The sequence below is a fragment of the Myxine glutinosa genome, chromosome 8 (genome assembly GCF_964187855.1).
Source record: "Myxine glutinosa chromosome 8, kmMyxGlut1.1, whole genome shotgun sequence".
NCBI classification, from domain to species: Eukaryota; Metazoa; Chordata; class Myxini; order Myxiniformes; family Myxinidae; genus Myxine; species Myxine glutinosa.
The window spans coordinates 133159613-133176472 of record NC_136268.1 but is presented as its reverse complement, the minus strand read 5'-3'; the positions used below and the strand labels follow the sequence as shown (position 1 = coordinate 133176472).

Genomic DNA, 16860 nt, shown 5'->3' with positions numbered 1-16860 from the left:
GGTTCCATCTTTGTTCCATACTGACCTCCTATGTCGCCTGTCCAGGGACTTTGGATCTAACTCGTCCAGTATCTCGACGTCAGGAAGGACTGAGCCAAGATAACATGTGCCACCCCAATTATTTGTTAAATAGGGGTAAGCCTTATCGCTGCATATAAACATTGTCCCATGGGGTGGAACTAGGTGGGCGGATAAGCACTGGAGTCCCTTTGTCACCCCATTAATCCTACTAACCCCCCTAGAAAATGTTATAGCCGTTATGTTGTGGTTGTGTTTATCTTGCAGTATTATTCGTAGTGTAATCCCAGCGCTCCCCCTTTCCAGCCTCCCGGGGAGAGTGTAGGCACATTCTGATTCCCCCATAAGCAGGTGGCCGGAGCCCTGGAGGCAGACCATCCCTTTCTGCAGTTTGACCCAGACGGGGGCAGGCCTTTCGGCCACATGGGCAATCATTGAAGGGCGATAATTAAATTGCCGATTACAACTCTTACCGTTGCCAACCCCCTTTCTTTCCAGAGTGGTGACTAAACATGGGGAATCGATGGGTTTTTTTTTTTTTTGTATACAGAGTCGAGACTTGTGAAAGAGCTAACATTTATCAAACAAACAAATCAAACAAACAAGTAAACAAAGTATATAGAAATGGGGTTGTGAGCAAAGATCGTTAAGGGACAAGGGTAGCACTATCATTTGTATTCCAGTGGTGCCTGCTTGGGGAAAGTGCATGCATGACCAACAGTGAGTCCTATTTTAAATTGTCGCCACCTCTCTTGCTACCTTCCACTATGTGTTTTTACCCTTTTTCGGGGCCTCGTCCTGGGGGTGCGGCTTGAGTATGTATTCGATGCATGGTGTGTATTTGATTTCGTCGCGAGCCATGCCGGGAATCCAGACACTACACCGAATCTGCATAGTCATGCCTTTCTCTAGGCGTGTGCGTGTTTGTAGCTTAAAATCAGGGGTCCCCCACTTGTATCCTGGTCGGGCCAAAGTCTTGACGCTAGCTTGCCCGTCCTCCCGGAACTCTCGTTGTTTTCGTAGTACGACGCCAATATGTCCAGGCCCTGCCGACAGTGCTAACCATCTTACGCTTACCCAATCTGTGTGCAGGGCTTTCTGCTCGAAACATGGTAATGATACCCTTTGTCCCCATGTTACGGTGAGGTGTCGTGTTTTGTTTTCACACCTATTGTAATCGGAGCTCCCCCTAGCTGCTGTCGCTATCAATAGCATCATACCTGCGATTAGACCCATCGTTACTGTGGTTGCTGAGGTGTAGTGTCTGGTGCTTGTACGGCCAACTTACAGTGCGTGGCGTGGATCCAGGAGGTCTTGCCCTCGCAAAAGACCGCAGTTGGTGTGGTCAGCAATACATGGATTGGTCCCTTCCACCTTGGTTCCAGGGCGTTCTTGCGGGTGGAGTGCTTCACACCATTAGTCGAATGGTTATTCTCAACAAACCAATTTTCCTAATCCACTTTTTTCAAGTGGATCCAATTTTATCCAATCTCCAATTTTTTAATTCCATCCAATTTTTCTCTAATTCCTCTCCTAGCATCACATGCACCTGTTTCCTACACCTGTTTTAGCCTCTGGCCCAATAGCTGCCTAATATCTATTATGAATCCCAATATCCCAATAGTTGCCCAATATCTACTATGGATCCCAATATCCCAATATCCCATTTAAATTATTTCAACTAGAATTACCACCAACAAGCCACCATTAACCTCCCCCTGTTATTTATTTATTTTCGTAAATAAACAAAAAAAAAATAATAACCTGGTCTATTTATTGAAAATAAAAATAGTTCTCATATGTCTTACTGTCTGGTCAATTTTTCTCACCCACTGTGACTCACTCAAAATAGATTCTCACTGTTTGAGTGCAGGTGTCCTGTTTTACTCCTTCCTCTGTTGGTGTGCACACACGTCACTAATGCACCCATCCAAGCACCATTCTACCACACGCACCACAGATGCCGATATCCACCACAATTTACCTATACCCTCTACCTACTTTTAAGCTACCCTCCCCGGGTATTCGTGAAGGGGGTCCATCTTTCCCAACCACTCCCTTCGCACCAGCCACTCCATGTTGTCCACCATACTCACTCCACATTTGTCCATACACCTCTGAGACACACACAACCTGTCCAAAGTTTCACAGTGAGGTGGGGTGCAGATCAATTCTGAAATAACAAAGAGGGTTTTGTCTGTAATTCGTCTCATGAAAACCCATCCAAGAGTCCAGTGTAACAGACAGACAAACACATAGACACACAGAAGACCCCAGGGTCCCATCAAACTAGCTTGTCCCCAGATCCACAAAACGAAACATGTAACTTACTCAACGAATGCAATTGTCATCCCAATTTTCATTCCCTGTGCAAATTAAAGCACCCCGGACAATTTGCAGCCAATGTTGACAACCGAAGTTGTTTCTCTGACTCCAGGCAGTTACATACAGTTACATACATCCCTGCTTACGTCACACAAGACAACAGGTAATCCGCTATCAACAGACACCACACCACACAGAAACCTTTGGCAATGCAACAACCGAACTCCCAAGACAACAACAATAAAACATTCATCCCAGACCACCCTAGGTCACTGCAGGTGCACCCGAGCTCACCCATAGCCCTTCTTGGGGGGGGGGGGGGCATGCTCCACCATGCAGCCCGATCTCTACTTGGTGCGCACCCCCATTATCGGCAGGTTATGATAACCCACAATACACCTGGGCACACACCCTCTCCAAGAGGGTACCAACCCTCTTGGTACCATGACTTGGACCATGCTTCTTGCGTCTCCTTGCACCCCCTCTACTTGGCGGTAGAGAAACTCCAATTTTCAAACTCCACTGCACACTGTACTCGGTAATTCAAAGCATACTGTAATGGAACCTTTCCGGTCGGCACCGGAAATCTGTTTATTTTCCTGAGTCCCCCGGAACACCGAATAAAACGTCAACAACGACAACAACAACAACAAATTGCAGAAATCAATATTCTTCTGTTCACAAATTACGTACACAATTTCAGTTTCAACCAACAATATGTTTCCTTTGTCCCGATTTTAAGTCTCTGCCATGTCGTTAAATGAACACCCAGTTGGTTGACTCAGCCCGTCATCCGTTCGAGGTTAGCAAATTAAAACAGATGCCTTCACCTCCAGCCCATCTTGCCTCTGCGAGAGCTCCACCTCCGAACAGATAAAGTTGAGAAGATAAAAGAGTTGTCGGAAGGGATAAACGACAATCGTTGAGACTCCACATTGCAAATGCAACCACCCGATGAACCAAAATAACCACTAACAATCTGCCCAGGAACTCCTGCCAAAACCCCACAGCCTTTTTTGGGAGGCGTGCTCTACCATGCAGCACCCTCTCTACCTGGTGCACACCTTTCGCACCTGTGCTCACTCCGCACATCCCTCCAACTGATATCAAAACCAATTATTGTTAAACCCTATAGCCGTCTTGTTTGCAGACAGACGCATTTGGTGGGGATTAAACCCGCAAACTCCCGCCAACACAAGCCACCTCCGACGATCTGCAATTGAAATGCGGAGCACTTGCTCTCACCTCTAACCCCACAGCCTTTCTCGTGCACCTTCTTGCGCACTCTCTCCTGGTACATACTCCGTACCACTCACCACAGGTGTGCACTCTTCTGCACACCCAATCACCACCGCCACCCTTGCTCACCAATACTCCTAGCTCATACACTTCATCAACACAGCTCCGCGCGCCCACTCCTCGGTCACATCCTCTGTGACTACCATGGGTGTGCACTCTCCTGCACGCCCGATCACGCGCTTCCATGTGCCCTCTCGCACCCTCGCCACCTCCAACTCAGGTGTACCTTCCCACATGCGCTCAACCATTCCAGGTGTGCATTCTTCCATTGCAGGTGTGCATTCCTTCTCACCTGCCACAACCAACTCGTACTCCATGTCACTCTCACCACCACACTCTGTCGTGCATTCACTCTCACTCTTGGCAGCACACTTTTTTTCCCCTCACACACACCTCCGTTCCACACCTGTATCGCATCCGTCCCGCCTCGCGGTTCCCTGCGAGGGCCGTTGCCTGGTGACCAGCCTGTTCACGACGGGGTTTACCGTGCGTTGGGACGTGAGTCATTCTAGTTTTTCCTTTACATCATTCCATAACACCAATTTGGTCAGTAACTCATCCCTAGTTCGCAATTATCACAACAACAGGATATCTGACCCTTCACCTCTGACCCAAAAAAGATGCAATCAATCAATGACGTCCCACGTCACAAATTCATCACAAAGGTGAGCTGCCTCAGGGATATACTCATCCAATACACACATACGATACACAAGTAGCCAATGCTTATCGACATTGCATAATTTCTGCAGGCAATATAGGAAACCCCTTGTCAATCATTCACACGTCAATGACACACATCCTTACCCAATGACACACACACAATAAACACAAATACACACTTCAATGACAGACATCCACATATACATTTATTCATTCATTCATTCATATACCAGTGAGTCTTTCAGACGTCGCGTGAACACCGGATCGATTCCAACCATGCGCTCCCAACTGCCACTCCCATGCCAACCTAGGCAACGTATTTCGAATCATGCGTTTCCTTATACATTCTCCATACCACGTGACTGACAAACCGGCTCGCATTTCAAACCACTGCGCACATTCAGCGGTGTTAACAGTCGCAGAATTCACAGCACAACGACCTGAGTGGGTCATGTACAACGCCTATCTGACCAGCTTATCACTAACCACATACAGTACAGCCTAAATTCATGAACACGCGTCCCCTTGTACAATCTTGTTCAACAATCCCCATTCATTCCTATTACGTCTCACTCCATTCAAAGAAAAGGGGATTTTAGACCGGGGTGGAAAGGGTGGGGTGGGGGGGGGGGGGGTGGTGCCTGGAGCCCGGGGACAGGGCCCAGGTCTTGGGAGGGTAGGCGTCTGGTAACTACCTAACCCTACCATGGGGTCTTGATCCTGAACCAGCGACATCTGTCGCTCGCTCGCTTGCTTGACTGTTTACTTAATTGTCCTCTGTCCTTGTAGCTTCAATAACTACAGCTGTAATGCTTCAATTTTCAATATTTCAAAAACCACTCCAATCCTTCCTACCTGTGCTTACCTGGCCCCTTGCTGTGAGCCAATTTATTTTCTCTTGTTCACCTGGTCCTGGTTTGTTTCTACCTGGATTTCTGCTGCTTGCTTCCTCTGCCCCTACAGTTTCAGCACCTTTCCTGCCCTCTTGTCTAGAGTTTTGTCTAGAGCTTCCTGGCTTGACCTCGTAGTTGCCACTACCCTCCTGTCAAGCCTACCTGGTACCTGTGCATTTCCTTTTTCCTGGCCATGTTCCTTGGGTCTTCTATGTTAGCCGCAGCCCATTCTTTCCCTGGCATGCAATGGCATACCCCATCTTGTCTCTGGGCTGGTCCTTCCTGGAAAGTTCTTCGTCATCGGCGCAGCCTATGGCTGTCCGACCTCACCTTCCGCCTCTCTTTGCTAACTGTAACGTTACCCCTTAGTGTTACCCTTTGATAGATCTATCCTTTAATGTTACCCTGGTGGATCAACAATCAACCCGTCACTCCAAAGCCAAAACAGCCTTTTACTTACAATTTTATTCGAGGTGCAGGCAGGGGCGGATGACGAAGGAGCGGACGAAACCCGCCCGAGGGAGAGAAGTTCAAATTTGGAAATAACCTTTGATATAAAATGCTCACCTTAAAACAAATCAGCATGCCGGCGCCGGCCTGAACGACCCCCCTCCGTCTTGCAGAGTCCGCTCCTCTGGCCTCCGCCTGGTGCTGCAACCCCACTCCTGGTACCAGAAATGTCGGGAAGGGAATCAGGTTTCCACCAGGAAGAAAGGAGTAACGAGCGTTTATTGATCCATCAGGTACACAGCTGCGGGAAGAGCCAACATATACTGCACAAATGGACAGCGTGCCTCGTTGACCCTCCTAAAGAATAGACGGACCGAGGTCCGTTTATATAAGAAAGCATATCCACAAGATCTCCGCTGAAAGTGAGCTCGAACAAAGGCAAATCAGCGGGCTTAATCCCTCCCCCCGGCATCCCTTCCTGGGCTGGATTCCTCCCACCGGCGTCCCTTCCTGTGGCTCCGAGGGAGTGGAGCTTAAGAGTCTTATCTTGCGGAGCAGATGTTTCTCAAGGATGGCCGGAGGTTATATTTCACACGTCGGAGTAGCCGGCCTTTGATTTAGTTACATTCCTGGCCGCAGTTAGATCGTAAAACATGTTCAAAGCAAGGGTGAGAATTAACAGGCTTGAATTCAGCACGTAGGAGAAAGCGAGCGTTCTCATTGGAATATAAATGGTGAAGCCAGCATCTCTTATTAACTACAAAATAACGATTATACTTAGCTATAACAAAAGGTTTATACAACAATAAAATCCTGTGACCGACATATATACATACACATACACACACACACACACACACACACACACACACACACACACACACACACACACACACACACACACACACACACATACACACACATACACACACACACACACACAGATATTGGCTGAAGTACATGGTGTTGCCCGGGGAAATTCAATGAAGTATGTATATAAATATTTCCTGCATGACAAATGACAATCACAAAACATGTTACTCGATCACTCCCAGTAAAATCCCAGGCAGTGCATAGGAATATACTCACTTGAGGCCTGAACACAGAAGTGTTATCATAAATCTGTGCAAAGCAATCTTTTTAATAACAGGTGCACGTATAAACACGAATAATTAGCCTGTCCACAACGCAGTGGTAGACGGGTTTCACAATCACTTCTGTACATGTGTCTGCCTGTGTGGTAACTTTTTTACCATTTGAGATTTTCTCATCAAATTTTAAGCAAAGCTTTATTATGTGAACATGGAAAAGCCAAATTAATAATTTGATCAATAGGTCAAAGGCAAGCGTCGCATAAAATCGTCAATTTTCAACCGATTGACTTGAAATTTGAGCAGGGTTTGCATAATAGGTCACTGAAGCCGATTGCTTTTGAGATCAAAAGGTCATGGTTGCCTGGAATCATGAAAGTTTTTGTATTTTTTTTTTTAGCTGTTTTCGTCATATTTGGCGTACGGAAAAAGAAGAAGTTTGAATACAAAGCGGACGGACATGGATTGGCTTTGCATTTCGGGTGCTTTCTCGTTATGTGTGTTGTTGACAACAAATCACGACAACCTCAACATACGATATTCACAATACATATTACTCGATCGCTCCTGGAGAAAAAGTGCAGGTAGGGTATAAGCACAATACCCGTTCGAGGCCTGAAGGCCAATTATCTGCTTTTATTTGGGGGTAAATTATTTATCCAAACATAGCCCTTGACCTTGACCTTTGATTCCTGCAGGGTCCAAATGCATAAACGGACAAACAATTCAACAAACAAACTTTCTTCTTTATATATTAGATATATCACAATACAATTTCATAAGGTTTTTTATTTTTATTTTTTACTCATAACCATACACAGATAAGTCATCCCAAACATTATATAATTCACCAAATAATTCATACATAGAAATGTTGTGATATTTAATACATATTGAATTATTCTAGGTCATCATCATTCACATCATGGCATTTACTCCACGAGTTCACTCGCTCCCTGATGTCACAAAAGCCATTAATTATTATTAACTGTTGTCGCTGCATACAAGTCTTAGCATTTGATGCAAAATGTCTTCACCTAATAAGTTATCCATCATGTAAATGGATATGTTGGTAACCTAGTGGTGCCTGCACTGGACTGGCATTTCATAGTTTCCTGAAAGGTTCATTCAAATCAGGCAGAGGGCAAATGTATTAAGCCTATAATTCTATACTTCTGGAGATTATAAGCATCTCTAAATTGAGCAAGTTTCAGATTTACCAATTCTATTACAGATTGTTGATTTAAAATATATATACAGTTTGCCCTCGACCTTCAAGAAGTGGTTTGTCTGCCTGCTTGCCTCATCTCGTCTTGTCTAAGATTGGTGCTACTTCATGTTGTGGTGGACTTATATTTCGGTATGGCAAATTTTGCTGGCCAATGAAATTCTACCTTTGAAAAGGCAGTGTTGTGCAAATCGCCAAAATCAGGCAACAAAAAGAATAAAGAGCCTGAACAGAAATTGCATTCACTTGATTGAAATGTGTGGTTTTCTGCATTTTATAAAAGGGGTATACCCAAGCAATAAGTGATTGCAGTGCATCCACATTTTAACAGCCTTATTGGATTTTTACTCCCCTGGGTGCAGGCCATGGGGTAAAACAGCAAATGGAGACTACGAGTGCATGAAGTTGAAGAACACTTGTCACCTGACATCTGCAGGTATTGACCAGCTCTTCTGCAAACCTCCTTAATGGTACTCATTGCCTAATAAAAAAGACAATACTTGTGAATATTTAAGGGCCTGGGAGTGTGGAGAATGTTTCTTCAGACATCCGTTGAGTTTATTACCTCCACCACTGCAGGTAGATGTTTTCACCTATATCTGTCTGTTTGTCTGTCTGTGAACAGGATATCTCAAAAAGTTGTGTACAGATTCGGACGAAATTTGGTTGACACGTTGGGAGTGTGATGAGGACGAATTGATAAGATTTTGTTGAGTGGAAGCCTGATAAAATATTATTAAAGCGGGAGCCTGGTGTTAGCTTAGCAGTTAGGGTGCCGGCTTGGGATCCTAGGATCCTGAGCTCGAATCCGGGTCAATCACTGAATCAACGCCAGGGGGGTTGACTCAGCCTGTCATCCTTCCAAGGTCGGCGAATTGAGTACCAGTTCACTGGTAATTTTGTGTGTGTCGCAAGAAGCGAGCTGACCGGGATGGTGGCAGGATGGGCATCCGGCCACAAAACATTGCTTCAAAAAGGGGACCATGGTGCCAAAAAAAGGCCAACCTCTGCTCTGCGGGGAAAAGTGGCCTCCAAAGGTGGTTCTGTTCATTATTATAGCGGGGCATTATTTTAGAACCCATGATATTATCTCCCATGGCCAAGAAGGACCTGTATCGTTGAAGATTATAAATCGTACCACAATGACGCATTAATACGACACTAATTGCCAATACACTGCCCAAACAAATGGGGGGAACTCTGTTACACTGGTCCTGCTAGTATTTTTTAAATGGAGAGGGTGCTGGATTAGCAATATTAAAATGTGAGGATTAATCATTCGTAGGAAAAAATGAACGAGTCTCCATTTCGTATTACTCCAAATGTACCTATCTGGTCATTGAAGAAGAGGAAGACCCCCATGGTAACTTCGTTTTCCATAAAGACACAAAAGTATCATGACAAAAGGTTGGAAAGTGAACAGCACCACAAAGGTGATACATGTCCTTTTTACCTGTAGTAGCACTTGAAAGGAGAGAGGAAGTTGGTTCCACAGTGAGGAATTTTTTAAAGGATTCTGAAGTAGAATTAGAGCTGCGGAAAAGTAAGGTGAAAGATTGAGGGGTCAGTGTTGAGGATATTGGCATGAAAACCTTGTCTTCTGAAGACATGAAGAACCTCCAACAAAACTTGGGCAAATAACCTCACTTCTTTTTTCGTCTGAAGCACAAAGCTGTGTGGTAGCATCTTTAGCTGAGGGTGTAATTGTGCCGCTGATGCAGTTCCTCTACAGGTTAAGGAAGGAATTTGTAGTTTCGTCATGGTTCTGGTGATAGTTTGGCTGCTCTTCACGAAAGGCACCATGGAAGCTTTACTGCCCACCATCCAATGCTGGCAGACGAGACGCTCGTTTAACGTCCATCCCAGAGATGGCACACACATTGATGAATCATCCTGCCAGTTTATTGCTGAGCTGAGATCCGAACCCAGGCTAGATAGCTTACAGGTGAGTGTGCCTACCTCTAGGGTCTTGGCCAACCAGCCAGGTCATCAAACCTCACCGATCTACGATCCACAACTGTAGCAATGTTTCTTTCCAAATGATATCTTCCTTTATCACTGCCTTGAGGGTCCCATGCCACACACACACACCTGTCTCTAGGAAGAATTGCCCAAATGTGCGTGGCCATGGATGTCATAAATAAGTCGTTGTAGAAAATAGGTTCCTTGACAAATCTAATGATGTTTTAATGCTCCATCTTTTGATGCAACATAAGAAGTTGCTGGAAGATGGAATAATGGCAACAGGGATGCATCCACCTATCGCAGATACGTTAGAAAAAGTTTTCCATCAAAGCTGAGCATGCGAGACAATCGTTAGGCAAACATTTTGCTTTAGAACTCTATGGCAATGTGCCAAGAAACAAGAAATGATAACCCGGGGGGAAAGATAGTTCTATTGTTCAGCTCATCAAATCAATGAGACATGGCCACCTTATGTCAATGGGAAATGCATAATTTGAGGTTTCAGCCAATGTTTCCCATTTCAAAAATGTAAAGCAGTTGACTTTGAATGGTAAGGAGCAGTCAGTTTGTGTCTGGAGTGTAATCAGTCTGTGCCACAACAATAAGGCCACTAAATTGTTAATCACCATAGTGCGACCTATAAAGGACAGTGTGGACAAAATTTCTCTCAACTTGATGAGTTTGTGATCAATTCCCTCAACTTTGTACCAATTCTGAGCCATGGAGTTTGGGGAGCCGAGATACACTCTAATATTTTTTACACCTTCTTCCACTGTAAATACCAAGGAAAAGCTTGGTGGAGTGGGAGGGAGAGGGCTTGGGGGAAGGAGACATGGGAAGGGGCGGGGGTGGGTGGGAGAAGTATAAAACACATGGACACTGCTAGGACTTACAGGAAAAAAGTCGGTATTTCCAAAAAGTGGATCTGGGGTGAATTAACGGGGGTAGAAAAGATCAAGGTTTTGGATGGGGTTGGTCAACAATAAGAGATGGTGGTCAACAGCTGTTTTAAAGACCGAGACTCCTAGAGGGAGGAGTAGAATTGAAGAGAGTGAGGGAGTTTGTTCCAGATGCGGGAGAAAAGAGGAATGAAGGAGTGAAGGTGAGCAGAGAGTCTTGATTTTGGCAGTTTAACCATAAGAGGGTTGCAGGCAGATCTTGTGCGACCTGTAGGAATATTTGGGGGACAGAGCCCAGCGAGGGCTGGGGGGGCAAGGCCAGAGAGGAGTCGGTAGAAGACGGAAAGACCACCAACCTGCCTGCGGTGAGTGAGTGAAAGGCCCTTGGAGTTAGCTTCATCGCGGGAGATTCCAATGATTCTGAACGCTTTGGTTTCAACAGCGTGAAGACGGGCTAGGTGTGAGGCAGGAGCACCAGACCAGAGGGGAGAGCAGTATTCCATAGAGCTGCGGATGAAAGCCTTGTATGTGGTGAGGAGCTCAGGTGTGCCAAGGAAGGACTTCGCACGGCGGAGGATGCCCAGTCGGCGACTGGCTTTGGAGGCCAGATTTGAAATGTGGTTTTCCCAGGAAAGATCATGGCAAATAGTGAGACCCAAAAGCTTGAGTGACAGAACTTCTAGGAGAGGATTATTCAGAAAGTGGATGGGAGGGTTTTCTAGTCGGTCTTTTCGGAGAGACATCGTAAGAGTGTATTTATTATGTAACTTATATTAAGTGTATTTATTATGTATTATGTAACCAACAGAAGGCAAGGAGCCAACATATTTATTTGAAGCTTTACATTTATTCCTGTTAATGTTCCTTGTACTTCAGAAGAGAATTGAGTAAAGAAAAGCAAAAGTTTATTGTCATTATCATTGCGCAGAATTGTGCAAGCATCATCTGTGTCAGCTGAAATGACAGTTGTTTCATCCAAGGAAGTAGGGAGCTGTGATCTCAGGTTGGTTTTGTCGGACAAAATACTTCCACTGGAACTTCATGTTGATTGGCTGCCAGTCGGAGTTAAAGGCTGCCAGTCGGCCATCTTTGGTCGGATTAGAAAACAAAATCTTCTGCAGATGTATACTTTCATGAATTGTCTTTGCACCAAGTTTGAACAAAATCAGTCCATGCATTTCCAAGAAATGGTTGCGGACACATTTAAGTAACAAAATGGCCGTCAGTCGGCCACCTTGTATCTGATCTCAAAAACAAACGACGTGCACATGCAGGCCGTCGTTCGTTATCTGTGTGCAAAGTTTGAACAAGATTAGCAAAAGCATGTCCGATAAATAGTTGGGGACGTGTTCATCATTGTGTTTTTTCAACCAAAATGGACGACAGTCTGCCAGCTTTGATCGCATTGCGAACCAAATTGATGTGCATACTATGTATACCATCATCAGTTGTGTTTGTGCCAAATATGAACAAAATCCATACATCTCCGAGATATAGTTGTGGACGTACAGACGGACGGACGAGTCCCAGCCCGAAAGCCCCCGCTTCGGACTAAGTCCAGCGACTGCTAAAAACTGTCTAAACTATGGCAGTGCAAAGATGACCATATGAGGTTGAGAAAATGTGATAACTTTCAACAAAAATCTTTAATCCCCAACTGCAATGAATGGAAAATGTACACTAATTCCCATCTAGAATTGTTCAAATAGCACACCAAAAGGAAAATATACATTTGGCAAACACAGAAAAGTTCAATTTTCATAACAATTATGGAAATTATTACATAAATTGTAGATATAGTTACACATTCAAAATTGGAGTAACATCTCAAGTCAAATGAAAATAAAAATAACATCAATATCATCATCATCAAACACAAGTTGTTCTAAGTCCTCATTTTTACAGTTCTGAAAGAGACACAGGGCAGTGAAAGTGAGTCCTTTTCCCTTGCATGACCATCTGGCTAGAACGCAGCTGCATTTACTGTAGGAACACTTTTTTAGTTCCAGTACCTGTACAGCCTGCAGGGCTGGTTTCAGCTTTGGAGGAACTGATAAAAATGCACCATCTTCTTCATACCATCCATTTTGTGTCTGATCCAGGTGATCCTGTTGAAGAAGATGTGCCTGATACCAAATGGATGCTTGGAGATGAGCTCGCAATACATGTTAATGGCATGCAGCACTTGATGGAGGTAAGCGTCCGCTTTCTACCTGGTACCAACAGAACATATACCAGCGAAGGTCTTTCAAATTGGAAAGAGCAACTCCTGCAGGGCAATATACTTGAAACACAAAACCTGCAAGTATTTTTTGTTTTGTTTCTGGAGACACTTCATCTAGTGATCCAAGCAAATGAAAATCCTCCAAACCAAAAAGTGTGACATAGGTTTGAAGTGTGTGCATCATTAGCTCTCCTGTAATGTGTACAGTTGAGGATTTGTCACTCTATTTGGCCATAAAGAACTGACTCAATCCACAGGTTATCCAGACCAGAGTTCTCAATAGATGTACCTATTGCCCCGATGGCTGCCATTGGAACATGGAGCTCACCCTGCCTCAGCCCATATGTTTTCCTCATATCTGGCCAAAAATCTACCATTTTTAGGGCTCTTTTCGTACAAAGCCATGTCCAGTGTGATAACTGTTTTATGATTTCCACCAACCGTGATGGCATTAACTCTTGGATGCAGTGATTGGGCCTCGGAGGTCCACAAGGTTTTTTTTTTGTAATGAGCCTCATTTTCACCGACTTCCATGTTGGTACACAAAATTCAGTCACATAAAAAAATAAAAATTTCATTCAGGCTCGTGGGAAAATCTTCATTCTTCACTTATAACCCGAAAATCCGACATGAATGCAGGCCTGGGGCCTTGGAGGCCCCGCATAAATGTTGTTGTACTACTATGTTATGTCATTATTTTCTCGATATGAGCCTCATTTTATGCTCCTATAACTTGGTTACAAATAATTCAGTGACAAAAATATGAAAATTAAAAAACTTTACACGAATACATTTGTGGGGCCTCCGAGGCCCAATGGCTGCATAGGTGTAGGATTTTTTTTTTTACAGTTGTGGGCATATGCATTCTAAATAAAGGGATTAGTGAATCATATTTTTTGAGCAAATAATCCTCCATGAGCCTAAACTTTTTAGAGAAAAAAAGTTGAAAAACCAAGAACAAAAAAAAAAATTTGCAAAAAGAAAAAGAAAAAAAAGATTCATTACTTGTATGGGATTCTTCCAACTAATAGGATCAATGATTCACATTTTCTGAGCAAATACACATCCATGAGTATCGGCTTGGATTGAAAAAGGATATGAAAGAAAAAAAAATCTATTAAAAAAAAACATTACACAAACATCCGTTGGGCTTCCGAGGCCCAATGGCTGCGTTTATGTAGGATTTTTGACGCCTGCATCTAAGAGTTAATGCCTTGCACATTTTTCAGCACAGTCAACAGAGTATTCCTCTCATGAGATGGAGCACCAATGAGTGAAAGTGAACCGATGTTTGTTAGAGTTCCTGGTGGAGTGATAAGAGCATAGTATCCTGCCCAACCTGAAATATTGCTCTCTGTAAGCTGTATTTTTGTGGTTGATCTTGCAATCAACCGCTCCGGTGCAATTGCTAACCCTGAGCTGTCATTAAGAGTCAAAGGAGGCACCATTACTTCACCTTGATCATCTTTTCTTTGATACACTACTGTAATTGAGGCAGACAAAGTAACCTTATCATCAAACACAACAGGCTCGTGGGACAGGAAGTATCCTGACCTCGCTCAAATGTATATTATCAGCAGCAAAGAACAGAAATCTGGTCTTCTTAAGAAATGTTGGTAAGTCGACACCATTGGCTGTATTCATTCTCCTAATGACTGCATTATCTATTGCTGTTTTGATTACTATAGAGTTCTGGTGTAGCTAACACAATTGCCATGAGAGGACAGCAGCTCAACAAGACCCTTGTTTCTAGTGTCATTATGAACCGCTAATGCCAAGCTAATGGACTTCGAGTTTTCTCTCTTTGGATTTTCTGAATGATGAGGTGTCAGAAACAAGATGGTGGCTCATTTGTCTGTCAGATTTCTTGGCAAACATTACATCTTGGCAAAGTGTCTGCGTGACATGACTCTACTTTCTGTGGTACGCCGAGAGGGTCATCTTTGTTCATAATAGGACCACATGTTATCCACCGCAAAGAGTGAAAAGTAGCTGCGGCAAATCAATTTGTGATTGTGAAATCAAGGCCTAAGTTATGTGGCTTTTCCTTCATTAATTCATTGATCTCATTCATTCTTATGCTGGCACATTTGTAGGTGTCGTCAATGTCATTTTGTTCAACCTGCTGTGCTGCCACAATATTGGTGATTTCGTCTCTCACAATCGTCAGGTGAATACAACACATAGGGTGAGTTTGCCTGACTGCTTTCATGTGAGGAAGTTGTTGCACAATTTTAGAATTTAACCACTTCCTGCTGTATGATGGAACATGTGCTTACTGTCAAGAGTAAGATACAGTGCATTCAGAAAGTATTCACACCCCTTGACCTTTTCACATTTTCTTGTGTTACAGCCTGAATCTAAAATGGATTCAATTGAGATTTTTTGTCACTGATCTACACATAATACCCCATAATGTCAGAGTCTGGGTAGTTCCATATTCTTTACATTTCCTAATGATGGAGTTCACCATGCTCTTGTGAACTTTCAACAATCTAGAAATTGTTTCATACCCTTCCCCAGATCTATGCTTCCTCACAATTCTATCTCGGATTTCTACGGCTAGTTCCTTGGACTTCATGGCAGAGTTTCTGCTCTGAAATGCACTGTCAACTGTTGTGACATGAACCTTATATAGACAGGTGTGTGTAGTGAAATCGTATTCGTACTGAACCCGGGGTGATGCTCGCTGCTCGTTGACACCGCTAGGGGCGTGACTATAAGACCCGCTGCTGCGGACGGTGCTCCGAGACTTCTCCTGTGACATGTTGCATCTGGTAGACTCGCTAACGGTACGCCTGCATAGAATATCCAGCTTGCTTGCATTGAATGATATGAATGGACCCATGTGACGTCACATCGTATACTTATTGTATTTTCTACTTTACAGGATGATGTCATGATCTGAATGCAATTAAACCAAACCGTTGGACTAAAGTTGTGTGGACCTGATTGGTTTTACACAACAGTGTGTTTCTTTCTAAATCATGTCCAATCAATTGAATTGGCCACAGGTGGACTCCAATCAAGTTGTAGACATCTCAAGGATAATTAACGGAAATTAGATGTACCTGAGCTCAACTTAGTGTCATTGCAAATGGGTTGAATACTTATTGACTCAAAACATTTTAGCTTTTCATCTTTAATTATTTTGTAAAAAAATTCCCATAAAATAAATTCCACTTTGACATTATGGGGTATTATGTGTAGATCAGTGGCAAAAAAGATCTCAATCTAATCCATTTTAAATTCAGGCTGTAACACAACAAAATGTGAAAAAAGTGTGGGGGTGTGAATACTTTCTGAAGGCACTGTATATTGATGATGATGATGATGATGGTGATGATGATGATGATGCTTATAATCTTTATCATTCTTTCCTTTCTGCTTATTATTTTACAAATATTTGTTTCCGCATCTATAAGGAAATATTTTATGTAATTATTTTATTTTTCACAACGAATGTAAAGAAATTCAGTACTTTCGTTGTAATTATTGTTCATCTTATTATTGTAAAAGCAGGCTCAATAATAGGCAACGTTGTATATAAAAATGAATTTTCAAACTCCTTCCTCTTTTATATTTTAAGCGGTCTACATTAAATCTGAGCACAAGAAAAGGTCATTCAGAACAGGCTGCACAACGAACTTTCACCTTTTCAATCTCCAAACTCTGCTGCACATCAGAGAAGACATTTTATATTATAATGAATCTTGTATGGAAGACTCTCTGACAGCCATAGCTTGCTTTTTTCACACATATCTCTTGAAATAGGTTTCTACGATTGAACATCTTAATGGAATTT

The 16860-nt window shown here is 43.3% G+C and overlaps 1 long non-coding RNA gene across 2 annotated transcripts in view; it reads left to right on the top strand.

Moving 5' to 3' along the window:
- Window positions 1-15235, top strand: part of LOC137432129 (uncharacterized) — a 218866-nt gene extending 203631 nt beyond the window's left edge. Inside the window, exons 3-5 of one of the 2 annotated variants that reach the window (XR_013624397.1) lie at window positions 8330-8403; window positions 12934-13025; window positions 15152-15235. This is a non-coding gene — a long non-coding RNA (uncharacterized LOC137432129). Of the gene's footprint in view, window positions 1-8329; window positions 8404-12933; window positions 13036-15151 lie in introns of those variants that run through there. The other variant, XR_013624396.1, reaches the window with a different exon arrangement.
- The last annotated feature ends 1625 nt before the right edge of the window (window positions 15236-16860 follow it).